This window comes from Pleurodeles waltl, unplaced genomic scaffold (assembly GCF_031143425.1).
Source record: "Pleurodeles waltl isolate 20211129_DDA unplaced genomic scaffold, aPleWal1.hap1.20221129 scaffold_72, whole genome shotgun sequence".
NCBI classification, from domain to species: Eukaryota; Metazoa; Chordata; class Amphibia; order Caudata; family Salamandridae; genus Pleurodeles; species Pleurodeles waltl.
Window position 1 is genome coordinate 2,464,694 of NW_027150393.1, and position 26,757 is coordinate 2,491,450.

Consider the following 26,757-nt stretch of genomic DNA (forward strand, 5'->3'; position numbering starts at 1 on the left):
TCTTACTTCTATGTGTGCTGCAGAATGCATCACACATAGCAAGAGCAAAAACAAGGAGAAATGAAAACATTTCTCCTCAGTGCGCCACTCTAACGACACCCCTGGGATGGCGTTGGATTTTGGCGCTGACGCAGATTTACGCCAACTCCTAAATCTGGAGCAGCATCAAAATGCTATGGTGTTGCTGTGGCACACTCCCAACAACACCCATTGCACGCCCCTTCCAGGGAACGCGCTGCGTGCTAAGGGGCCGTATTTACAAGGTGGTGTTAAGCCACAAAAAGTGGCTGAACGCCATCTTGTAAATACCGCGCAGTGCATAGTGCCACCGGGGCGTCACTAAAAGTGATGCTCCGGTGGCGATAGGGCCTTGTAAGTCTGGCACTTTATTTGCTCAAGGTGTGTGTTCTTGGTGAGGGCAGGAAAGCTATTTTCGCTCTCGTACCTTCCTTCCTTGGCTGGCTTGAATGCTGTAGGCTCAGGCTTCATTGCAAAGGTCAAACAGTGAGCAACTGACTGCCGTAAGCTGGCGCAACTCCTCTTGGTGAGCTGTGACAGATGCCCCAGGAGCGTAGTACCTCACGATGGTGAGGGATAGACACAGTCTCTTTTATCTCAGCTTGCCTGTCAGGTGAGGCAGGAAATGCAAATACTGTGAAAAAGCCCAGCGACTCGAACCAGGGACCTTTCGCATGTGAGGTGCGCATGATAACCACTACACTACACAAGCAGACACACTTGCCGGCTTGCTTCATGTGGCTATGCATTGTACTGGAACCACCACACTATGGAAACAGACACACCTGCTTGCTTTATGTGGCTATGCATTGGACTGGGATGCAAGGATGAGGGCCAATGTTCATGACGCTCAAAGCTGAGCCTTCCGGAACACAATCTCTTCCCTTGGAAGAAAGGAACTGGGATCACTTTCATTCCAAGAGGTGATTTCAGAACTGGACCCCGAAATTACCATGGAGAAGCACTGTGCATTTAATGTTCCTACGAGCACTGCTGCTCCAGCACAGAAAAGCAGTTGCAAAGAAATCTCGCATACCTTCATGATGCTGAACCGTCTCGACGCCAGTATAAAGCATGTATTGCATTGCAACATGACATCTTACAAGAGTGAAAAGCAGAAATACTCCTGTTTAAAACACAGACTGAACCTCTAAAGGTAGGGGTTTGTCTGGGATTTGAACCGAGGTCCTCTCACACCCGAAGCGAGAATCATACCCCTATACCAACTAGACTGCCGCTGCATAGTCATTTGAAACATCTTCTGAAGCGTCTTTCAGAAAAGCAGGGCCATTTGGAGGCTCTCTCTCTCTAAGCGTGCCATAGCAATTGATGTTTTCTGTCAAGGATTTTTTGTTTGTCTCTAGCAAGGCAAGAGGTAGTCAAAATGCCCTGTGCCAGTGAGCTGAACTAGGGGACTGATGTGAAAAGCAGACCCTTTCTGGTAGTTGTAACCCGCTGCTAGTCATGGACCCTTGCACCTTAGATTTCCCAACCAGAAGCACTGAAGGGCCTGCTAGCTCTTGAGCCAGAGGAGCATGCCTCTTGGATTCAAGCACACTTGCTCGGTCAGCGCTCGATCAGGCTCGATCAGGCGAGATTTATATTAGTGGCTCATAGGCCTGAAACACTCACCTGGGAGACGCAGGGTGGCTGATTTCCCGGAATGGCCCTTGATGGGGAAATCACCTCCTTTCCCCCGCCTCATTTCAGAATTGTGTGCTAGTCGCAAGACAGTGTTCAGGGGTTCATGGGTACTGCCTACTCCCAGCTGCCTCTCTGTCTTCTTCATGTAAATTGCAAGTCACGAGGAGGCACCATTGCCAATATGCTCCGCCCACCTAACCAAGAAACCTAGTTTGAGCTTGTCTGCCTGTGTTGTTGCAGGGGCAGAGTCTTCTTTGCCCAAAAGGTGGCAGGAGAGCCTCACTTCAAACGATAGAATCAACTGCTTAAGTAGAAACCAGCATGGTAGTTACTGTCATAAAGTGCAGCTCTAACAGAAGGTGTGCCTGAGACGCCCCTTCCAGTAATACACAGAATTTTGATTGAGGGCCCAGCCGATGGGTTGGTGGATTTCTCCTCACATGCCACAGCAGCTTCCAAAGATAGTGGTGTGAGGAGCTGGCTCTGCAAGCAGAGCAAGATTTAAGGGAAGAAAATACACCTGTCAGAAGTGGGATTTGAACCCACGCCTCCATGAAGAGACCAGAAGGCTCAGCTTCACTGAAGATCAAGCTCTCTTGAGTCTGGCGCCTTAGACCACTCGGCCATCCTGACAGCCAAAACAGTGTGCAGGTCGGACTCTTCAGTCTGCACTTGTTGATTTTGCCGCTTGCAATGTTCCTATCAAAGTCACAGCTTTAAAGGCCCCACAATATAACATGGCCAAGAAAAAAAAAAAAAAACAGAACAAGAAACAATGCACATGCACGACCACCGAGGGATGCAGATAACTTTTTAGCGTCCTGCAATAGTAAAGCACGTTTTACACAGGTCACAAGTTTTTAAAGGTCATTTCTGTCTAAGTGTGCATTGAGAGAGACTGAGGTTTTAGGGAGCAAACACAAAAGCTGCTGCTGCCAAGTGTTTCTGCCCGGTCTCAAACCGGGGACTTTTCGCGTGTGAGGCGAACGTGATAACCACTACACTACAGAAACAAGCTTGCTGATTTGACTGAAGGAGCACAGTTCCCCTCATATGTTTGCACGATTTCCTCTATACTTTATCAGCAGTTGCTCGGAATGCGAGGGGTAAGTGTGAAAATTGCAGCAGTGTCGGCCAGCATGCATACACTCAGACGTCCTGAAAAATCCCATAGCTGCGGGCAGAGACAGACAAATATCTGATGCCTAAATGCCAGGAAGGAGAGCCTGTGAAATCATCACACAGGGCGCACTGAGAGCAAGCAGGAAGGAAGCCAAGGCATTGTAATCCATTTTTCGCCTGAGGCAAAAAATATGTTTTGCGCAACAATGCTTCGAGTAAAATGAGAAATGTTGAGGGGTTGTGTATTTTGAGCAGGATTTGATTGTTTTCCGCTAAAATGGGCTCGTCCGGGATTTGAACCCGGGACCTCTCGCACCCTAAGCGAGAATCATACCCCTAGACCAACGAGCCTGGGCACAGAAATGCAACGGCTCCGACCCTGCTCGGAGGATTGGTGACAGAGAGTGGGAGACTACATCCCAAAGCAAGAAACTGCACATGGTGCTCTCTTTTGCAGTACGACTAGAGTCATTTGCATGGTCTTCATCGAACATGACATAAAAAGCCTCTATCCTTTAGACATTTTGGCCCAGATTTACAAGAAAATGACTAAGCGCGACGCTGTGCCAAATTTGCAAGCCCCACGTGCCGTCATTTTCAAAATGCAGGAAAGCGCCGTATTTAGTAGAATACAGCGCACCCCTGTGCTTCCCCCTGCGCCAGCTCTAAATTAGCTGCTGAGCGCCAACGCAGCCGTTCTTGCACCATGGTACAAGGATGACTGCGTTGAGGGGGAAATTGTTTTTGTGCAGGAAGGGACACCTTCCTGCCCAAAAAAAAAATCTTCAATGGTGATTTGCTCTTACTTCTATGTGTGCTGCAGAATGCATCACACATAGCAAGAGCAAAAACAAGGAGAAATGAAAACATTTCTCCTCAGTGCGCCACTCTAACGACACCCCTGGGATGGCGTTGGATTTTGGCGCTGACGCAGATTTACGCCAACTCCTAAATCTGGAGCAGCATCAAAATGCTATGGTGTTGCTGTGGCACACTCCCAACAACACCCATTGCACGCCCCTTCCAGGGAACGCGCTGCGTGCTAAGGGGCCGTATTTACAAGGTGGTGTTAAGCCACAAAAAGTGGCTGAACGCCATCTTGTAAATACCGCGCAGTGCATAGTGCCACCGGGGCGTCACTAAAAGTGATGCTCCGGTGGCGATAGGGCCTTGTAAGTCTGGCACTTTATTTGCTCAAGGTGTGTGTTCTTGGTGAGGGCAGGAAAGCTATTTTCGCTCTCGTACCTTCCTTCCTTGGCTGGCTTGAATGCTGTAGGCTCAGGCTTCATTGCAAAGGTCAAACAGTGAGCAACTGACTGCCGTAAGCTGGCGCAACTCCTCTTGGTGAGCTGTGACAGATGCCCCAGGAGCGTAGTACCTCACGATGGTGAGGGATAGACACAGTCTCTTTTATCTCAGCTTGCCTGTCAGGTGAGGCAGGAAATGCAAATACTGTGAAAAAGCCCAGCGACTCGAACCAGGGACCTTTCGCATGTGAGGTGCGCATGATAACCACTACACTACACAAGCAGACACACTTGCCGGCTTGCTTCATGTGGCTATGCATTGTACTGGAACCACCACACTATGGAAACAGACACACCTGCTTGCTTTATGTGGCTATGCATTGGACTGGGATGCAAGGATGAGGGCCAATGTTCATGACGCTCAAAGCTGAGCCTTCCGGAACACAATCTCTTCCCTTGGAAGAAAGGAACTGGGATCACTTTCATTCCAAGAGGTGATTTCAGAACTGGACCCGAAATTACCATGGAGAAGCACTGTGCATTTAATGTTCCTACGAGCACTGCTGCTCCAGCACAGAAAAGCAGTTGCAAAGAAATCTCGCATACCTTCATGATGCTGAACCGTCTCGACGCCAGTATAAAGCATGTATTGCATTGCAACATGACATCTTACAAGAGTGAAAAGCAGAAATACTCCTGTTTAAAACACAGACTGAACCTCTAAAGGAAGGGGTTTGCCTGGGATTTGAACCGAGGTCCTCTCACACCCGAAGCGAGAATCATACCCCTATACCAACTAGACTGCCGCTGCATAGTCATTTGAAACATCTTCTGAAGCGTCTTTCAGAAAAGCAGGGCCATTTGGAGGCTCTCTCTCTCTAAGCGTGCCATAGCAATTGATGTTTTCTGTCAAGGATTTTTTGTTTGTCTCTAGCAAGGCAAGAGGTAGTCAAAATGCCCTGTGCCAGTGAGCTGAACTAGGGGACTGATGTGAAAAGCAGACCCTTTCTGGTAGTTGTAACCCGCTGCTAGTCATGGACCCTTGCACCTTAGATTTCCCAACCAGAAGCACTGAAGGGCCTGCTAGCTCTTGAGCCAGAGGAGCATGCCTCTTGGATTCAAGCACACTTGCTCGGTCAGCGCTCGATCAGGCTCGATCAGGCGAGATTTATATTAGTGGCTCATAGGCCTGAAACACTCACCTGGGAGACGCAGGGTGGCTGATTTCCCGGAATGGCCCTTGATGGGGAAATCACCTCCTTTCCCCCGCCTCATTTCAGAATTGTGTGCTAGTCGCAAGACAGTGTTCAGGGGTTCATGGGTACTGCCTACTCCCAGCTGCCTCTCTGTCTTCTTCATGTAAATTGCAAGTCACGAGGAGGCACCATTGCCAATATGCTCCGCCCACCTAACCAAGAAACCTAGTTTGAGCTTGTCTGCCTGTGTTGTTGCAGGGGCAGAGTCTTCTTTGCCCAAAAGGTGGCAGGAGAGCCTCACTTCAAACGATAGAATCAACTGCTTAAGTAGAAACCAGCATGGTAGTTACTGTCATAAAGTGCAGCTCTAACAGAAGGTGTGCCTGAGACGCCCCTTCCAGTAATACACAGAATTTTGATTGAGGGCCCAGCCGATGGGTTGGTGGATTTCTCCTCACATGCCACAGCAGCTTCCAAAGATAGTGGTGTGAGGAGCTGGCTCTGCAAGCAGAGCAAGATTTAAGGGAAGAAAATACACCTGTCAGAAGTGGGATTTGAACCCACGCCTCCATGAAGAGACCAGAAGGCTCAGCTTCACTGAAGATCAAGCTCTCTTGAGTCTGGCGCCTTAGACCACTCGGCCATCCTGACAGCCAAAACAGTGTGCAGGTCGGACTCTTCAGTCTGCACTTGTTGATTTTGCCGCTTGCAATGTTCCTATCAAAGTCACAGCTTTAAAGGCCCCACAATATAACATGGCCAAGAAAAAAAAAAAAAAACAGAACAAGAAACAATGCACATGCACGACCACCGAGGGATGCAGATAACTTTTTAGCGTCCTGCAATAGTAAAGCACGTTTTACACAGGTCACAAGTTTTTAAAGGTCATTTCTGTCTAAGTGTGCATTGAGAGAGACTGAGGTTTTAGGGAGCAAACACAAAAGCTGCTGCTGCCAAGTGTTTCTGCCCGGTCTCAAACCGGGGACTTTTCGCGTGTGAGGCGAACGTGATAACCACTACACTACAGAAACAAGCTTGCTGATTTGACTGAAGGAGCACAGTTCCCCTCATATGTTTGCACGATTTCCTCTATACTTTATCAGCAGTTGCTCGGAATGCGAGGGGTAAGTGTGAAAATTGCAGCGGTGTCGGCCAGCATGCATACACTCAGACGTCCTGAAAAATCCCATAGCTGCGGGCAGAGACAGACAAATATCTGATGCCTAAATGCCAGGAAGGAGAGCCTGTGAAATCATCACACAGGGCGCACTGAGAGCAAGCAGGAAGGAAGCCAAGGCATTGTAATCCATTTTTCGCCTGAGGCAAAAAATATGTTTTGCGCAACAATGCTTCGAGTAAAATGAGAAATGTTGAGGGGTTGTGTATTTTGAGCAGGATTTGATTGTTTTCCGCTAAAATGGGCTCGTCCGGGATTTGAACCCGGGACCTCTCGCACCCTAAGCGAGAATCATACCCCTAGACCAACGAGCCTGGGCACAGAAATGCAACGGCTCCGACCCTGCTCGGAGGATTGGTGACAGAGAGTGGGAGACTACATCCCAAAGCAAGAAACTGCACATGGTGCTCTCTTTTGCAGTACGACTAGAGTCATTTGCATGGTCTTCATCGAACATGACATAAAAAGCCTCTATCCTTTAGACATTTTGGCCCAGATTTACAAGAAAATGACTAAGCGCGACGCTGTGCCAAATTTGCAAGCCCCACGTGCCGTCATTTTCAAAATGCAGGAAAGCGCCGTATTTAGTAGAATACAGCGCACCCCTGTGCTTCCCCCTGCGCCAGCTCTAAATTAGCTGCTGAGCGCCAACGCAGCCGTTCTTGCACCATGGTACAAGGATGACTGCGTTGAGGGGGAAATTGTTTTTGTGCAGGAAGGGACACCTTCCTGCCCAAAAAAAAAATCTTCAATGGTGATTTGCTCTTACTTCTATGTGTGCTGCAGAATGCATCACACATAGCAAGAGCAAAAACAAGGAGAAATGAAAACATTTCTCCTCAGTGCGCCACTCTAACGACACCCCTGGGATGGCGTTGGATTTTGGCGCTGACGCAGATTTACGCCAACTCCTAAATCTGGAGCAGCATCAAAATGCTATGGTGTTGCTGTGGCACACTCCCAACAACACCCATTGCACGCCCCTTCCAGGGAACGCGCTGCGTGCTAAGGGGCCGTATTTACAAGGTGGTGTTAAGCCACAAAAAGTGGCTGAACGCCATCTTGTAAATACCGCGCAGTGCATAGTGCCACCGGGGCGTCACTAAAAGTGATGCTCCGGTGGCGATAGGGCCTTGTAAGTCTGGCACTTTATTTGCTCAAGGTGTGTGTTCTTGGTGAGGGCAGGAAAGCTATTTTCGCTCTCGTACCTTCCTTCCTTGGCTGGCTTGAATGCTGTAGGCTCAGGCTTCATTGCAAAGGTCAAACAGTGAGCAACTGACTGCCGTAAGCTGGCGCAACTCCTCTTGGTGAGCTGTGACAGATGCCCCAGGAGCGTAGTACCTCACGATGGTGAGGGATAGACACAGTCTCTTTTATCTCAGCTTGCCTGTCAGGTGAGGCAGGAAATGCAAATACTGTGAAAAAGCCCAGCGACTCGAACCAGGGACCTTTCGCATGTGAGGTGCGCATGATAACCACTACACTACACAAGCAGACACACTTGCCGGCTTGCTTCATGTGGCTATGCATTGTACTGGAACCACCACACTATGGAAACAGACACACCTGCTTGCTTTATGTGGCTATGCATTGGACTGGGATGCAAGGATGAGGGCCAATGTTCATGACGCTCAAAGCTGAGCCTTCCGGAACACAATCTCTTCCCTTGGAAGAAAGGAACTGGGATCACTTTCATTCCAAGAGGTGATTTCAGAACTGGACCCGAAATTACCATGGAGAAGCACTGTGCATTTAATGTTCCTATGAGCACTGCTGCTCCAGCACAGAAAAGCAGTTGCAAAGAAATCTCGCATACCTTCATGATGCTGAACCGTCTCGACGCCAGTATAAAGCATGTATTGCATTGCAACATGACATCTTACAAGAGTGAAAAGCAGAAATACTCCTGTTTAAAACACAGACTGAACCTCTAAAGGTAGGGGTTTGCCTGGGATTTGAACCGAGGTCCTCTCACACCCGAAGCGAGAATCATACCCCTATACCAACTAGACTGCCGCTGCATAGTCATTTGAAACATCTTCTGAAGCGTCTTTCAGAAAAGCAGGGCCATTTGGAGGCTCTCTCTCTCTAAGCGTGCCATAGCAATTGATGTTTTCTGTCAAGGATTTTTTGTTTGTCTCTAGCAAGGCAAGAGGTAGTCAAAATGCCCTGTGCCAGTGAGCTGAACTAGGGGACTGATGTGAAAAGCAGACCCTTTCTGGTAGTTGTAACCCGCTGCTAGTCATGGACCCTTGCACCTTAGATTTCCCAACCAGAAGCACTGAAGGGCCTGCTAGCTCTTGAGCCAGAGGAGCATGCCTCTTGGATTCAAGCACACTTGCTCGGTCAGCGCTCGATCAGGCTCGATCAGGCGAGATTTATATTAGTGGCTCATAGGCCTGAAACACTCACCTGGGAGACGCAGGGTGGCTGATTTCCCGGAATGGCCCTTGATGGGGAAATCACCTCCTTTCCCCCGCCTCATTTCAGAATTGTGTGCTAGTCGCAAGACAGTGTTCAGGGGTTCATGGGTACTGCCTACTCCCAGCTGCCTCTCTGTCTTCTTCATGTAAATTGCAAGTCACGAGGAGGCACCATTGCCAATATGCTCCGCCCACCTAACCAAGAAACCTAGTTTGAGCTTGTCTGCCTGTGTTGTTGCAGGGGCAGAGTCTTCTTTGCCCAAAAGGTGGCAGGAGAGCCTCACTTCAAACGATAGAATCAACTGCTTAAGTAGAAACCAGCATGGTAGTTACTGTCATAAAGTGCAGCTCTAACAGAAGGTGTGCCTGAGACGCCCCTTCCAGTAATACACAGAATTTTGATTGAGGGCCCAGCCGATGGGTTGGTGGATTTCTCCTCACATGCCACAGCAGCTTCCAAAGATAGTGGTGTGAGGAGCTGGCTCTGCAAGCAGAGCAAGATTTAAGGGAAGAAAATACACCTGTCAGAAGTGGGATTTGAACCCACGCCTCCATGAAGAGACCAGAAGGCTCAGCTTCACTGAAGATCAAGCTCTCTTGAGTCTGGCGCCTTAGACCACTCGGCCATCCTGACAGCCAAAACAGTGTGCAGGTCGGACTCTTCAGTCTGCACTTGTTGATTTTGCCGCTTGCAATGTTCCTATCAAAGTCACAGCTTTAAAGGCCCCACAATATAACATGGCCAAGAAAAAAAAAAAAAAACAGAACAAGAAACAATGCACATGCACGACCACCGAGGGATGCAGATAACTTTTTAGCGTCCTGCAATAGTAAAGCACGTTTTACACAGGTCACAAGTTTTTAAAGGTCATTTCTGTCTAAGTGTGCATTGAGAGAGACTGAGGTTTTAGGGAGCAAACACAAAAGCTGCTGCTGCCAAGTGTTTCTGCCCGGTCTCAAACCGGGGACTTTTCGCGTGTGAGGCTAACGTGATAACCACTACACTACAGAAACAAGCTTGCTGATTTGACTGAAGGAGCACAGTTCCCCTCATATGTTTGCACGATTTCCTCTATACTTTATCAGCAGTTGCTCGGAATGCGAGGGGTAAGTGTGAAAATTGCAGCGGTGTCGGCCAGCATGCATACACTCAGACGTCCTGAAAAATCCCATAGCTGCGGGCAGAGACAGACAAATATCTGATGCCTAAATGCCAGGAAGGAGAGCCTGTGAAATCATCACACAGGGCGCACTGAGAGCAAGCAGGAAGGAAGCCAAGGCATTGTAATCCATTTTTCGCCTGAGGCAAAAAATATGTTTTGCGCAACAATGCTTCGAGTAAAATGAGAAATGTTGAGGGGTTGTGTATTTTGAGCAGGATTTGATTGTTTTCCGCTAAAATGGGCTCGTCCGGGATTTGAACCCAGGACCTCTCGCACCCTAAGCGAGAATCATACCCCTAGACCAACGAGCCTGGGCACAGAAATGCAACGGCTCCGACCCTGCTCGGAGGATTGGTGACAGAGAGTGGGAGACTACATCCCAAAGCAAGAAACTGCACATGGTGCTCTCTTTTGCAGTACGACTAGAGTCATTTGCATGGTCTTCATCGAACATGACATAAAAAGCCTCTATCCTTTAGACATTTTGGCCCAGATTTACAAGAAAATGACTAAGCGCGACGCTGTGCCAAATTTGCAAGCCCCACGTGCCGTCATTTTCAAAATGCAGGAAAGCGCCGTATTTAGTAGAATACAGCGCACCCCTGTGCTTCCCCCTGCGCCAGCTCTAAATTAGCTGCTGAGCGCCAACGCAGCCGTTCTTGCACCATGGTACAAGGATGACTGCGTTGAGGGGGAAATTGTTTTTGTGCAGGAAGGGACACCTTCCTGCCCAAAAAAAAAATCTTCAATGGTGATTTGCTCTTACTTCTATGTGTGCTGCAGAATGCATCACACATAGCAAGAGCAAAAACAAGGAGAAATGAAAACATTTCTCCTCAGTGCGCCACTCTAACGACACCCCTGGGATGGCGTTGGATTTTGGCGCTGACGCAGATTTACGCCAACTCCTAAATCTGGAGCAGCATCAAAATGCTATGGTGTTGCTGTGGCACACTCCCAACAACACCCATTGCACGCCCCTTCCAGGGAACGCGCTGCGTGCTAAGGGGCCGTATTTACAAGGTGGTGTTAAGCCACAAAAAGTGGCTGAACGCCATCTTGTAAATACCGCGCAGTGCATAGTGCCACCGGGGCGTCACTAAAAGTGATGCTCCGGTGGCGATAGGGCCTTGTAAGTCTGGCACTTTATTTGCTCAAGGTGTGTGTTCTTGGTGAGGGCAGGAAAGCTATTTTCGCTCTCGTACCTTCCTTCCTTGGCTGGCTTGAATGCTGTAGGCTCAGGCTTCATTGCAAAGGTCAAACAGTGAGCAACTGACTGCCGTAAGCTGGCGCAACTCCTCTTGGTGAGCTGTGACAGATGCCCCAGGAGCGTAGTACCTCACGATGGTGAGGGATAGACACAGTCTCTTTTATCTCAGCTTGCCTGTCAGGTGAGGCAGGAAATGCAAATACTGTGAAAAAGCCCAGCGACTCGAACCAGGGACCTTTCGCATGTGAGGTGCGCATGATAACCACTACACTACACAAGCAGACACACTTGCCGGCTTGCTTCATGTGGCTATGCATTGTACTGGAACCACCACACTATGGAAACAGACACACCTGCTTGCTTTATGTGGCTATGCATTGGACTGGGATGCAAGGATGAGGGCCAATGTTCATGACGCTCAAAGCTGAGCCTTCCGGAACACAATCTCTTCCCTTGGAAGAAAGGAACTGGGATCACTTTCATTCCAAGAGGTGATTTCAGAACTGGACCCGAAATTACCATGGAGAAGCACTGTGCATTTAATGTTCCTACGAGCACTGCTGCTCCAGCACAGAAAAGCAGTTGCAAAGAAATCTCGCATACCTTCATGATGCTGAACCGTCTCGACGCCAGTATAAAGCATGTATTGCATTGCAACATGACATCTTACAAGAGTGAAAAGCAGAAATACTCCTGTTTAAAACACTGACTGAACCTCTAAAGGTAGGGGTTTGTCTGGGATTTGAACCGAGGTCCTCTCACACCCGAAGCGAGAATCATACCCCTATACCAACTAGACTGCCGCTGCATAGTCATTTGAAACATCTTCTGAAGCGTCTTTCAGAAAAGCAGGGCCATTTGGAGGCTCTCTCTCTCTAAGCGTGCCATAGCAATTGATGTTTTCTGTCAAGGATTTTTTGTTTGTCTCTAGCAAGGCAAGAGGTAGTCAAAATGCCCTGTGCCAGTGAGCTGAACTAGGGGACTGATGTGAAAAGCAGACCCTTTCTGGTAGTTGTAACCCGCTGCTAGTCATGGACCCTTGCACCTTAGATTTCCCAACCAGAAGCACTAAAGGGCCTGCTAGCTCTTGAGCCAGAGGAGCATGCCTCTTGGATTCAAGCACACTTGCTCGGTCAGCGCTCGATCAGGCTCGATCAGGCGAGATTTATATTAGTGGCTCATAGGCCTGAAACACTCACCTGGGAGACGCAGGGTGGCTGATTTCCCGGAATGGCCCTTGATGGGGAAATCACCTCCTTTCCCCCGCCTCATTTCAGAATTGTGTGCTAGTCGCAAGACAGTGTTCAGGGGTTCATGGGTACTGCCTACTCCCAGCTGCCTCTCTGTCTTCTTCATGTAAATTGCAAGTCACGAGGAGGCACCATTGCCAATATGCTCCGCCCACCTAACCAAGAAACCTAGTTTGAGCTTGTCTGCCTGTGTTGTTGCAGGGGGCAGAGTCTTCTTTGCCCAAAAGGTGGCAGGAGAGCCTCACTTCAAACGATAGAATCAACTGCTTAAGTAGAAACCAGCATGGTAGTTACTGTCATAAAGTGCAGCTCTAACAGAAGGTGTGCCTGAGACGCCCCTTCCAGTAATACACAGAATTTTGATTGAGGGCCCAGCCGATGGGTTGGTGGATTTCTCCTCACATGCCACAGCAGCTTCCAAAGATAGTGGTGTGAGGAGCTGGCTCTGCAAGCAGAGCAAGATTTAAGGGAAGAAAATACACCTGTCAGAAGTGGGATTTGAACCCACGCCTCCATGAAGAGACCAGAAGGCTCAGCTTCACTGAAGATCAAGCTCTCTTGAGTCTGGCGCCTTAGACCACTCGGCCATCCTGACAGCCAAAAACAGTGTGCAGGTCGGACTCTTCAGTCTGCACTTGTTGATTTTGCCGCTTGCAATGTTCCTATCAAAGTCACAGCTTTAAAGGCCCCACAATATAACATGGCCAAGAAAAAAAAAAAAAAAACAGAACAAGAAACAATGCACATGCACGACCACCGAGGGATGCAGATAACTTTTTAGCGTCCTGCAATAGTAAAGCACGTTTTACACAGGTCACAAGTTTTTAAAGGTCATTTCTGTCTAAGTGTGCATTGAGAGAGACTGAGGTTTTAGGGAGCAAACACAAAAGCTGCTGCTGCCAAGTGTTTCTGCCCGGTCTCAAAACCGGGGACTTTTCGCGTGTGAGGCTAACGTGATAACCACTACACTACAGAAACAAGCTTGCTGATTTGACTGAAGGAGCACAGTTCCCCTCATATGTTTGCACGATTTCCTCTATACTTTATCAGCAGTTGCTCGGAATGCGAGGGGTAAGTGTGAAAATTGCAGCGGTGTCGGCCAGCATGCATACACTCAGACGTCCTGAAAAATCCCATAGCTGCGGGCAGAGACAGACAAATATCTGATGCCTAAATGCCAGGAAGGAGAGCCTGTGAAATCATCACACAGGGCGCACTGAGAGCAAGCAGGAAGGAAGCCAAGGCATTGTAATCCATTTTTCGCCTGAGGCAAAAAATATGTTTTGCGCAACAATGCTTCGAGTAAAATGAGAAATGTTGAGGGGTTGTGTATTTTTGAGCAGGATTTGATTGTTTTCCGCTAAAATGGGCTCGTCCGGGATTTGAACCCAGGACCTCTCGCCACCCTAAGCGAGAATCATACCCCTAGACCAACGAGCCTGGGCACAGAAATGCAACGGCTCCGACCCCTGCTCGGAGGATTGGTGACAGAGAGTGGGAGACTACATCCCAAAGCAAGAAACTGCACATGGTGCTCTCTTTTGCAGTACGACTAGAGTCATTTGCATGGTCTTCATCGAACATGACATAAAAAGCCTCTATCCTTTAGACATTTTGGCCCAGATTTACAAGAAAATGACTAAGCGCGACCGCTGTGCCAAATTTGCAAGCCCCACGTGCCGTCATTTTCAAAATGCAGGAAAGCGCCGTATTTAGTAGAATACAGCGCACCCCTGTGCTTCCCCCCTGCGCCAGCTCTAAATTAGCTGCTGAGCGCCAACGCAGCCGTTCTTGCACCCATGGTACAAGGATGACTGCGTTGAGGGGGAAATTGTTTTTGTGCAGGAAGGGACACCTTCCTGCCCAAAAAAAAAAATCTTCAATGGTGATTTGCTCTTACTTCTATGTGTGCTTGCAGAATGCATCACACATAGCAAGAGCAAAAACAAGGAGAAATGAAAACATTTCTCCTCAGTGCGCCACTCTAACGACACCCCCTGGGATGGCGTGGGATTTTGGCGGCTGACGCAGATTTACGCCAACTCCTAAATCTGGAGCAGCATCAAAATGCTATGGTGTTGCTGTGGCACACTCCCAACAACACCCATTGCACGCCCCTTCCAGGGAACGCGCTGCGTGCTAAGGGGCCGTATTTACAAGGTGGTGTTAAGCCACAAAAAGTGGCTGAACGCCATCTTGTAAATACCGCGCAGTGCATTGTGCCACCGGGGGCGTCACTAAAAGTGATGCTCCGGTGGCGATAGGGCCTTGTAAGTCTGGCACTTTATTTGCTCAAGGTGTGTGTTCTTGGTGAGGGGCAGGAAAGCTATTTTTCGCTCTCGTACCTTCCTTCCTTGGCTGGCTTGAATGCTGTAGGCTCAGGCTTCATTGCAAAGGTCAAAACAGTGAGCAACTGACTGCCGTAAGCTGGCGCAACTCCTCTTGGTGAGCTGTGACAGATGCCCCAGGAGCGTATGTACCTCACGATGGTGAGGATAGACACAGTCTCTTTTATCTCAGCTTGCCTGTCAGGTGAGGCAGGAAATGCAATACTGTGAAAAAGCCCAGCGACTCGAACCAGGGACCTTTCGCATGTGAGGTGCGCATGATAACCACTACACTACACAAGCAGACACACTTGCCGGCTTGCTTCATGTGGCTATGCATTGTACTGGAACCACCCACACTATGGAAAACAGACACACCTGCTTGCTTTATTGTGCTATGCATTGGACTGGGATGCAAGGATGAGGGCCAATGTTACATGACGCTCAAAGCTGAGCCTTCCGGAACACAATCTCTTCCCTTGGAAGAAAGCCAAGAGGTGATTTCAGAACTGGACCCGAAATTACCATGGAGAAGCACTGTGCATTTAATGTTCCTACGAGCACTGCTGCTCCAGCACAGAAAAGCAGTTGCAAAGAAATCTCGCATACCTTCATGATGCTGAACCGTCTCGACGCCAGTATAAAGCATGTATTGCATTGCAACATGACATCTTACAAGAGTGAAAAGCAGAAATACTCCTGTTTAAAACACTGACTGAACCTCTAAAGGTAGGGGTTTGTCTGGGATTTGAACCGAGGTCCTCTCACACCCGAAGCGAGAATCATACCCCTATACCAACTAGACTGCCGCTGCATAGTCATTTGAAACATCTTCTGAAGCGTCTTTCAGAAAAGCAGGGCCATTTGGAGGCTCTCTCTCTCTAAGCGTGCCATAGCAATTGATGTTTTCTGTCAAGGATTTTTTGTTTGTCTCTAGCAAGGCAAGAGGTAGTCAAAATGCCCTGTGCCAGTGAGCTGAACTAGGGGACTGATGTGAAAAGCAGACCCTTTCTGGTAGTTGTAACCCGCTGCTAGTCATGGACCCTTGCACCTTAGATTTCCCAACCAGAAGCACTAAAGGGCCTGCTAGCTCTTGAGCCAGAGGAGCATGCCTCTTGGATTCAAGCACACTTGCTCGGTCAGCGCTCGATCAGGCTCGATCAGGCGAGATTTATATTAGTGGCTCATAGGCCTGAAACACTCACCTGGGAGACGCAGGGTGGCTGATTTCCCGGAATGGCCCTTGATGGGGAAATCACCTCCTTTCCCCCGCCTCATTTCAGAATTGTGTGCTAGTCGCAAGACAGTGTTCAGGGGTTCATGGGTACTGCCTACTCCCAGCTGCCTCTCTGTCTTCTTCATGTAAATTGCAAGTCACGAGGAGGCACCATTGCCAATATGCTCCGCCCACCTAACCAAGAAACCTAGTTTGAGCTTGTCTGCCTGTGTTGTTGCAGGGGCAGAGTCTTCTTTGCCCAAAAGGTGGCAGGAGAGCCTCACTTCAAACGATAGAATCAACTGCTTAAGTAGAAACCAGCATGGTAGTTACTGTCATAAAGTGCAGCTCTAACGGAAGGTGTGCCTGAGACGCCCCTTCCAGTAATACACAGAATTTTGATTGAGGGCCCAGCCGATGGGTTGGTGGATTTCTCCTCACATGCCACAGCAGCTTCCAAAGATAGTGGTGTGAGGAGCTGGCTCTGCAAGCAGAGCAAGATTTAAGGGAAGAAAATACACCTGTCAGAAGTGGGATTTGAACCCACGCCTCCATGAAGAGACCAGAAGGCTCAGCTTCACTGAAGATCAAGCTCTCTTGAGTCTGGCGCCTTAGACCACTCGGCCATCCTGACAGCCAAAACAGTGTGCAGGTCGGACTCTTCAGTCTGCACTTGTTGATTTTGCCGCTTGCAATGTTCCTATCAAAGTCACAGCTTTAAAGGCCCCACAATATAACATGGCCAAGAAAAAAAAAAAAAAACAGAACAAGAAACAATGCACATGCACGACCACCGAGGGATGCAGATAACTTTTTAGCGTCCTGCAATAGTAAAGCACGTTTACACAGGTCACAAGTTTTTAAAGGTCATTTCTGTCTAAGTGTGCATTGAGAGAGACTGAGGTTTTAGGGAGCAAACACAAAAGCTGCTGCTGCCAAGTGTTTCTGCCCGGTCTCAAACCGGGGACTTTTCGCGTGTGAGGCGAACGTGATAACCACTACACTACAGAAACAAGCTTGCTGGTTTGACTGAAGGAGCACAGTTCCCCTCATATGTTTGCACGATTTCCTCTATACTTTATCAGCAGTTGCTCGGAATGCGAGGGGTAAGTGTGAAAATTGCAGCGGTGTCGGCCAGCATGCATACACTCAGACGTCCTGAAAAATCCCATAGCTGCGGGCAGAGACAGACAAATATCTGATGCCTAAATGCCAGGAAGGAGAGCCTGTGAAATCATCACACAGGGCGCACTGAGAGCAAGCAGGAAGGAAGCCAAGGCATTGTAATCCATTTTTCGCCTGAGGCAAAAAATATGTTTTGCGCAACAATGCTTCGAGTAAAATGAGAAATGTTGAGGGGTTGTGTATTTTGAGCAGGATTTGATTGTTTTCCGCTAAAATGGGCTCGTCCGGGATTTGAACCCGGGACCTCTCGCACCCTAAGCGAGAATCATACCCCTAGACCAACGAGCCTGGGCACAGAAATGCAACGGCTCCGACCCTGCTCGGAGGATTGGTGACAGAGAGTGGGAGACTACATCCCAAAGCAAGAAACTGCACATGGTGCTCTCTTTTGCAGTACGACTAGAGTCATTTGCATGGTCTTCATCGAACATGACATAAAAAGCCTCTATCCTTTAGACATTTTGGCCCAGATTTACAAGAAAATGACTAAGCGCGACGCTGTGCCAAATTTGCAAGCCCCACGTGCCGTCATTTTCAAAATGCAGGAAAGCGCCGTATTTAGTAGAATACAGCGCACCCCTGTGCTTCCCCCTGCGCCAGCTCTAAATTAGCTGCTGAGCGCCAACGCAGCCGTTCTTGCACCATGGTACAAGGATGACTGCGTTGAGGGGGAAATTGTTTTTGTGCAGGAAGGGACACCTTCCTGCCCAAAAAAAAAATCTTCAATGGTGATTTGCTCTTACTTCTATGTGTGCTGCAGAATGCATCACACATAGCAAGAGCAAAAACAAGGAGAAATGAAAACATTTCTCCTCAGTGCGCCACTCTAACGACACCCCTGGGATGGCGTTGGATTTTGGCGCTGACGCAGATTTACGCCAACTCCTAAATCTGGAGCAGCATCAAAATGCTATGGTGTTGCTGTGGCACACTCCCAACAACACCCATTGCACGCCCCTTCCAGGGAACGCGCTGCGTGCTAAGGGGCCGTATTTACAAGGTGGTGTTAAGCCACAAAAAGTGGCTGAACGCCATCTTGTAAATACCGCGCAGTGCATAGTGCCACCGGGGCGTCACTAAAAGTGATGCTCCGGTGGCGATAGGGCCTTGTAAGTCTGGCACTTTATTTGCTCAAGGTGTGTGTTCTTGGTGAGGGCAGGAAAGCTATTTTCGCTCTCGTACCTTCCTTCCTTGGCTGGCTTGAATGCTGTAGGCTCAGGCTTCATTGCAAAGGTCAAACAGTGAGCAACTGACTGCCGTAAGCTGGCGCAACTCCTCTTGGTGAGCTGTGACAGATGCCCCAGGAGCGTAGTACCTCACGATGGTGAGGGATAGACACAGTCTCTTTTATCTCAGCTTGCCTGTCAGGTGAGGCAGGAAATGCAAATACTGTGAAAAAGCCCAGCGACTCGAACCAGGGACCTTTCGCATGTGAGGTGCGCATGATAACCACTACACTACACAAGCAGACACACTTGCCGGCTTGCTTCATGTGGCTATGCATTGTACTGGAACCACCACACTATGGAAACAGACACACCTGCTTGCTTTATGTGGCTATGCATTGGACTGGGATGCAAGGATGAGGGCCAATGTTCATGACGCTCAAAGCTGAGCCTTCCGGAACACAATCTCTTCCCTTGGAAGAAAGGAACTGGGATCACTTTCATTCCAAGAGGTGATTTCAGAACTGGACCCGAAATTACCATGGAGAAGCACTGTGCATTTAATGTTCCTACGAGCACTGCTGCTCCAGCACAGAAAAGCAGTTGCAAAGAAATCTCGCATACCTTCATGATGCTGAACCGTCTCGACGCCAGTATAAAGCATGTATTGCATTGCAACATGACATCTTACAAGAGTGAAAAGCAGAAATACTCCTGTTTAAAACACAGACTGAACCTCTAAAGGTAGGGGTTTGTCTGGGATTTGAACCGAGGTCCTCTCACACCCGAAGCGAGAATCATACCCCTATACCAACTAGACTGCCGCTGCATAGTCATTTGAAACATCTTCTGAAGCGTCTTTCAGAAAAGCAGGGCCATTTGGAGGCTCTCTCTCTCTAAGCGTGCCATAGCAATTGATGTTTTCTGTCAAGGATTTTTTGTTTGTCTCTAGCAAGGCAAGAGGTAGTCAAAATGCCCTGTGCCAGTGAGCTGAACTAGGGGACTGATGTGAAAAGCAGACCCTTTCTGGTAGTTGTAACCCGCTGCTAGTCATGGACCCTTGCACCTTAGATTTCCCAACCAGAAGCACTGAAGGGCCTGCTAGCTCTTGAGCCAGAGGAGCATGCCTCTTGGATTCAAGCACACTTGCTCGGTCAGCGCTCGATCAGGCTCGATCAGGCGAGATTTATATTAGTGGCTCATAGGCCTGAAACACTCACCTGGGAGACGCAGGGTGGCTGATTTCCCGGAATGGCCCTTGATGGGGAAATCACCTCCTTTCCCCCGCCTCATTTCAGAATTGTGTGCTAGTCGCAAGACAGTGTTCAGGGGTTCATGGGTACTGCCTACTCCCAGCTGCCTCTCTGTCTTCTTCATGTAAATTGCAAGTCACGAGGAGGCACCATTGCCAATATGCTCCGCCCACCTAACCAAGAAACCTAGTTTGAGCTTGTCTGCCTGTGTTGTTGCAGGGGCAGAGTCTTCTTTGCCCAAAAGGTGGCAGGAGAGCCTCACTTCAAACGATAGAATCAACTGCTTAAGTAGAAACCAGCATGGTAGTTACTGTCATAAAGTGCAGCTCTAACAGAAGGTGTGCCTGAGACGCCCCTTCCAGTAATACACAGAATTTTGATTGAGGGCCCAGCCGATGGGTTGGTGGATTTCTCCTCACATGCCACAGCAGCTTCCAAAGATAGTGGTGTGAGGAGCTGGCTCTGCAAGCAGAGCAAGATTTAAGGGAAGAAAATACACCTGTCAGAAGTGGGATTTGAACCCACGCCTCCATGAAGAGACCAGAAGGCTCAGCTTCACTGAAGATCAAGCTCTCTTGAGTCTGGCGCCTTAGACCACTCGGCCATCCTGACAGCCAAAACAGTGTGCAGGTCGGACTCTTCAGTCTGCACTTGTTGATTTTGCCGCTTGCAATGTTCCTATCAAAGTCACAGCTTTAAAGGCCCCACAATATAACATGGCCAAGAAAAAAAAAAAAAAACAGAACAAGAAACAATGCACATGCACGACCACCGAGGGATGCAGATAACTTTTTAGCGTCCTGCAATAGTAAAGCACGTTTTACACAGGTCACAAGTTTTTAAAGGTCATTTCTGTCTAAGTGTGCATTGAGAGAGACTGAGGTTTTAGGGAGCAAACACAAAAGCTGCTGCTGCCAAGTGTTTCTGCCCGGTCTCAAACCGGGGACTTTTCGCGTGTGAGGCGAACGTGATAACCACTACACTACAGAAACAAGCTTGCTGATTTGACTGAAGGAGCACAGTTCCCCTCATATGTTTGCACGATTTCCTCTATACTTTATCAGCAGTTGCTCGGAATGCGAGGGGTAAGTGTGAAAATTGCAGCGGTGTCGGCCAGCATGCATACACTCAGACGTCCTGAAAAATCCCATAGCTGCGGGCAGAGACAGACAAATATCTGATGCCTAAATGCCAGGAAGGAGAGCCTGTGAAATCATCACACAGGGCGCACTGAGAGCAAGCAGGAAGGAAGCCAAGGCATTGTAATCCATTTTTCGCCTGAGGCAAAAAATATGTTTTGCGCAACAATGCTTCGAGTAAAATGAGAAATGTTGAGGGGTTGTGTATTTTGAGCAGGATTTGATTGTTTTCCGCTAAAATGGGCTCGTCCGGGATTTGAACCCGGGACCTCTCGCACCCTAAGCGAGAATCATACCCCTAGACCAACGAGCCTGGGCACAGAAATGCAACGGCTCCGACCCTGCTCGGAGGATTGGTGACAGAGAGTGGGAGACTACATCCCAAAGCAAGAAACTGCACATGGTGCTCTCTTTTGCAGTACGACTAGAGTCATTTGCATGGTCTTCATCGAACATGACATAAAAAGCCTCTATCCTTTAGACATTTTGGCCCAGATTTACAAGAAAATGACTAAGCGCGACGCTGTGCCAAATTTGCAAGCCCCACGTGCCGTCATTTTCAAAATGCAGGAAAGCGCCGTATTTAGTAGAATACAGCGCACCCCTGTGCTTCCCCCTGCGCCAGCTCTAAATTAGCTGCTGAGCGCCAACGCAGCCGTTCTTGCACCATGGTACAAGGATGACTGCGTTGAGGGGGAAATTGTTTTTGTGCAGGAAGGGACACCTTCCTGCCCAAAAAAAAAATCTTCAATGGTGATTTGCTCTTACTTCTATGTGTGCTGCAGAATGCATCACACATAGCAAGAGCAAAAACAAGGAGAAATGAAAACATTTCTCCTCAGTGCGCCACTCTAACGACACCCCTGGGATGGCGTTGGATTTTGGCGCTGACGCAGATTTACGCCAACTCCTAAATCTGGAGCAGCATCAAAATGCTATGGTGTTGCTGTGGCACACTCCCAACAACACCCATTGCACGCCCCTTCCAGGGAACGCGCTGCGTGCTAAGGGGCCGTATTTACAAGGTGGTGTTAAGCCACAAAAAGTGGCTGAACGCCATCTTGTAAATACCGCGCAGTGCATAGTGCCACCGGGGCGTCACTAAAAGTGATGCTCCGGTGGCGATAGGGCCTTGTAAGTCTGGCACTTTATTTGCTCAAGGTGTGTGTTCTTGGTGAGGGCAGGAAAGCTATTTTCGCTCTCGTACCTTCCTTCCTTGGCTGGCTTGAATGCTGTAGGCTCAGGCTTCATTGCAAAGGTCAAACAGTGAGCAACTGACTGCCGTAAGCTGGCGCAACTCCTCTTGGTGAGCTGTGACAGATGCCCCAGGAGCGTAGTACCTCACGATGGTGAGGGATAGACACAGTCTCTTTTATCTCAGCTTGCCTGTCAGGTGAGGCAGGAAATGCAAATACTGTGAAAAAGCCCAGCGACTCGAACCAGGGACCTTTCGCATGTGAGGTGCGCATGATAACCACTACACTACACAAGCAGACACACTTGCCGGCTTGCTTCATGTGGCTATGCATTGTACTGGAACCACCACACTATGGAAACAGACACACCTGCTTGCTTTATGTGGCTATGCATTGGACTGGGATGCAAGGATGAGGGCCAATGTTCATGACGCTCAAAGCTGAGCCTTCCGGAACACAATCTCTTCCCTTGGAAGAAAGGAACTGGGATCACTTTCATTCCAAGAGGTGATTTCAGAACTGGACCCGAAATTACCATGGAGAAGCACTGTGCATTTAATGTTCCTACGAGCACTGCTGCTCCAGCACAGAAAAGCAGTTGCAAAGAAATCTCGCATACCTTCATGATGCTGAACCGTCTCGACGCCAGTATAAAGCATGTATTGCATTGCAACATGACATCTTACAAGAGTGAAAAGCAGAAATACTCCTGTTTAAAACACAGACTGAACCTCTAAAGGTAGGGGTTTGTCTGGGATTTGAACCGAGGTCCTCTCACACCCGAAGCGAGAATCATACCCCTATACCAACTAGACTGCCGCTGCATAGTCATTTGAAACATCTTCTGAAGCGTCTTTCAGAAAAGCAGGGCCATTTGGAGGCTCTCTCTCTCTAAGCGTGCCATAGCAATTGATGTTTTCTGTCAAGGATTTTTTGTTTGTCTCTAGCAAGGCAAGAGGTAGTCAAAATGCCCTGTGCCAGTGAGCTGAACTAGGGGACTGATGTGAAAAGCAGACCCTTTCTGGTAGTTGTAACCCGCTGCTAGTCATGGACCCTTGCACCTTAGATTTCCCAACCAGAAGCACTGAAGGGCCTGCTAGCTCTTGAGCCAGAGGAGCATGCCTCTTGGATTCAAGCACACTTGCTCGGTCAGCGCTCGATCAGGCTCGATCAGGCGAGATTTATATTAGTGGCTCATAGGCCTGAAACACTCACCTGGGAGACGCAGGGTGGCTGATTTCCCGGAATGGCCCTTGATGGGGAAATCACCTCCTTTCCCCCGCCTCATTTCAGAATTGTGTGCTAGTCGCAAGACAGTGTTCAGGGGTTCATGGGTACTGCCTACTCCCAGCTGCCTCTCTGTCTTCTTCATGTAAATTGCAAGTCACGAGGAGGCACCATTGCCAATATGCTCCGCCCACCTAACCAAGAAACCTAGTTTGAGCTTGTCTGCCTGTGTTGTTGCAGGGGCAGAGTCTTCTTTGCCCAAAAGGTGGCAGGAGAGCCTCACTTCAAACGATAGAATCAACTGCTTAAGTAGAAACCAGCATGGTAGTTACTGTCATAAAGTGCAGCTCTAACAGAAGGTGTGCCTGAGACGCCCCTTCCAGTAATACACAGAATTTTGATTGAGGGCCCAGCCGATGGGTTGGTGGATTTCTCCTCACATGCCACAGCAGCTTCCAAAGATAGTGGTGTGAGGAGCTGGCTCTGCAAGCAGAGCAAGATTTAAGGGAAGAAAATACACCTGTCAGAAGTGGGATTTGAACCCACGCCTCCATGAAGAGACCAGAAGGCTCAGCTTCACTGAAGATCAAGCTCTCTTGAGTCTGGCACCTTAGACCACTCGGCCATCCTGACAGCCAAAACAGTGTGCAGGTCGGACTCTTCAGTCTGCACTTGTTGATTTTGCCGCTTGCAATGTTCCTATCAAAGTCACAGCTTTAAAGGCCCCACAATATAACATGGCCAAGAAAAAAAAAAAAAAACAGAACAAGAAACAATGCACATGCACGACCACCGAGGGATGCAGATAACTTTTTAGCGTCCTGCAATAGTAAAGCACGTTTTACACAGGTCACAAGTTTTTAAAGGTCATTTCTGTCTAAGTGTGCATTGAGAGAGACTGAGGTTTTAGGGAGCAAACACAAAAGCTGCTGCTGCCAAGTGTTTCTGCCCGGTCTCAAACCGGGGACTTTTCGCGTGTGAGGCGAACGTGATAACCACTACACTACAGAAACAAGCTTGCTGATTTGACTGAAGGAGCACAGTTCCCCTCATATGTTTGCACGATTTCCTCTTACTTTATCAGCAGTTGCTCGGAATGCGAGGGGTAAGTGTGAAAATTGCAGCGGTGTCGGCCAGCATGCATACACTCAGACGTCCTGAAAAATCCCATAGCTGCGGGCAGAGACAGACAAATATCTGATGCCTAAATGCCAGGAAGGAGAGCCTGTGAAATCATCACACAGGGCGCACTGAGAGCAAGCAGGAAGGAAGCCAAGGCATTGTAATCCATTTTTCGCCTGAGGCAAAAAATATGTTTTGCGCAACAATGCTTCGAGTAAAATGAGAAATGTTGAGGGGTTGTGTATTTTGAGCAGGATTTGATTGTTTTCCGCTAAAATGGGCTCGTCCGGGATTTGAACCCGGGACCTCTCGCACCCTAAGCGAGAATCATACCCCTAGACCAACGAGCCTGGGCACAGAAATGCAACGGCTCCGACCCTGCTCGGAGGATTGGTGACAGAGAGTGGGAGACTACATCCCAAAGCAAGAAACTGCACATGGTGCTCTCTTTTGCAGTACGACTAGAGTCATTTGCATGGTCTTCATCGAACATGACATAAAAAGCCTCTATCCTTTAGACATTTTGGCCCAGATTTACAAGAAAATGACTAAGCGCGACGCTGTGCCAAATTTGCAAGCCCCACGTGCCGTCATTTTCAAAATGCAGGAAAGCGCCGTATTTAGTAGAATACAGCGCACCCCTGTGCTTCCCCCTGCGCCAGCTCTAAATTAGCTGCTGAGCGCCAACGCAGCCGTTCTTGCACCATGGTACAAGGATGACTGCGTTGAGGGGGAAATTGTTTTTGTGCAGGAAGGGACACCTTCCTGCCCAAAAAAAAAATCTTCAATGGTGATTTGCTCTTACTTCTATGTGTGCTGCAGAATGCATCACACATAGCAAGAGCAAAAACAAGGAGAAATGAAAACATTTCTCCTCAGTGCGCCACTCTAACGACACCCCTGGGATGGCGTTGGATTTTGGCGCTGACGCAGATTTACGCCAACTCCTAAATCTGGAGCAGCATCAAAATGCTATGGTGTTGCTGTGGCACACTCCCAACAACACCCATTGCACGCCCCTTCCAGGGAACGCGCTGCGTGCTAAGGGGCCGTATTTACAAGGTGGTGTTAAGCCACAAAAAGTGGCTGAACGCCATCTTGTAAATACCGCGCAGTGCATAGTGCCACCGGGGCGTCACTAAAAGTGATGCTCCGGTGGCGATAGGGCCTTGTAAGTCTGGCACTTTATTTGCTCAAGGTGTGTGTTCTTGGTGAGGGCAGGAAAGCTATTTTCGCTCTCGTACCTTCCTTCCTTGGCTGGCTTGAATGCTGTAGGCTCAGGCTTCATTGCAAAGGTCAAACAGTGAGCAACTGACTGCCGTAAGCTGGCGCAACTCCTCTTGGTGAGCTGTGACAGATGCCCCAGGAGCGTAGTACCTCACGATGGTGAGGGATAGACACAGTCTCTTTTATCTCAGCTTGCCTGTCAGGTGAGGCAGGAAATGCAAATACTGTGAAAAAGCCCAGCGACTCGAACCAGGGACCTTTCGCATGTGAGGTGCGCATGATAACCACTACACTACACAAGCAGACACACTTGCCGGCTTGCTTCATGTGGCTATGCATTGTACTGGAACCACCACACTATGGAAACAGACACACCTGCTTGCTTTATGTGGCTATGCATTGGACTGGGATGCAAGGATGAGGGCCAATGTTCATGACGCTCAAAGCTGAGCCTTCCGGAACACAATCTCTTCCCTTGGAAGAAAGGAACTGGGATCACTTTCATTCCAAGAGGTGATTTCAGAACTGGACCCGAAATTACCATGGAGAAGCACTGTGCATTTAATGTTCCTACGAGCACTGCTGCTCCAGCACAGAAAAGCAGTTGCAAAGAAATCTCGCATACCTTCATGATGCTGAACCGTCTCGACGCCAGTATAAAGCATGTATTGCATTGCAACATGACATCTTACAAGAGTGAAAAGCAGAAATACTCCTGTTTAAAACACAGACTGAACCTCTAAAGGTAGGGGTTTGTCTGGGATTTGAACCGAGGTCCTCTCACACCCGAAGCGAGAATCATACCCCTATACCAACTAGACTGCCGCTGCATAGTCATTTGAAACATCTTCTGAAGCGTCTTTCAGAAAAGCAGGGCCATTTGGAGGCTCTCTCTCTCTAAGCGTGCCATAGCAATTGATGTTTTCTGTCAAGGATTTTTTGTTTGTCTCTAGCAAGGCAAGAGGTAGTCAAAATGCCCTGTGCCAGTGAGCTGAACTAGGGGACTGATGTGAAAAGCAGACCCTTTCTGGTAGTTGTAACCCGCTGCTAGTCATGGACCCTTGCACCTTAGATTTCCCAACCAGAAGCACTGAAGGGCCTGCTATCTCTTGAGCCAGAGGAGCATGCCTCTTGGATTCAAGCACACTTGCTCGGTCAGCGCTCGATCAGGCTCGATCAGGCGAGATTTATATTAGTGGCTCATAGGCCTGAAACACTCACCTGGGAGACGCAGGGTGGCTGATTTCCC

At 48.8% G+C, this 26,757-nt stretch overlaps 6 non-coding genes across 6 annotated transcripts; all 6 read right to left on the minus strand.

Moving 5' to 3' along the window:
* Window positions 1-3,063: 3,063 nt before the first annotated feature.
* Window positions 3,064-3,135, minus strand: TRNAP-AGG (transfer RNA proline (anticodon AGG)). The gene has a single exon. It is a non-coding gene; the product is annotated as a tRNA-Pro (tRNA).
* A 3,511-nt stretch (window positions 3,136-6,646) lies between these two features.
* TRNAP-AGG (transfer RNA proline (anticodon AGG)) lies at window positions 6,647-6,718 on the minus strand. The gene has a single exon. It is a non-coding gene; the product is annotated as a tRNA-Pro (tRNA).
* Window positions 6,719-10,229: 3,511 nt separating this feature from the next.
* TRNAP-AGG (transfer RNA proline (anticodon AGG)) lies at window positions 10,230-10,301 on the minus strand. The gene has a single exon. It is a non-coding gene; the product is annotated as a tRNA-Pro (tRNA).
* Window positions 10,302-17,394: 7,093 nt separating this feature from the next.
* TRNAP-AGG (transfer RNA proline (anticodon AGG)) lies at window positions 17,395-17,466 on the minus strand. The gene has a single exon. It is a non-coding gene; the product is annotated as a tRNA-Pro (tRNA).
* A 3,511-nt stretch (window positions 17,467-20,977) lies between these two features.
* On the minus strand, window positions 20,978-21,049 carry TRNAP-AGG (transfer RNA proline (anticodon AGG)). The gene has a single exon. It is a non-coding gene; the product is annotated as a tRNA-Pro (tRNA).
* Window positions 21,050-24,559: 3,510 nt separating this feature from the next.
* Window positions 24,560-24,631, minus strand: TRNAP-AGG (transfer RNA proline (anticodon AGG)). The gene has a single exon. It is a non-coding gene; the product is annotated as a tRNA-Pro (tRNA).
* Window positions 24,632-26,757: the final 2,126 nt, after the last annotated feature.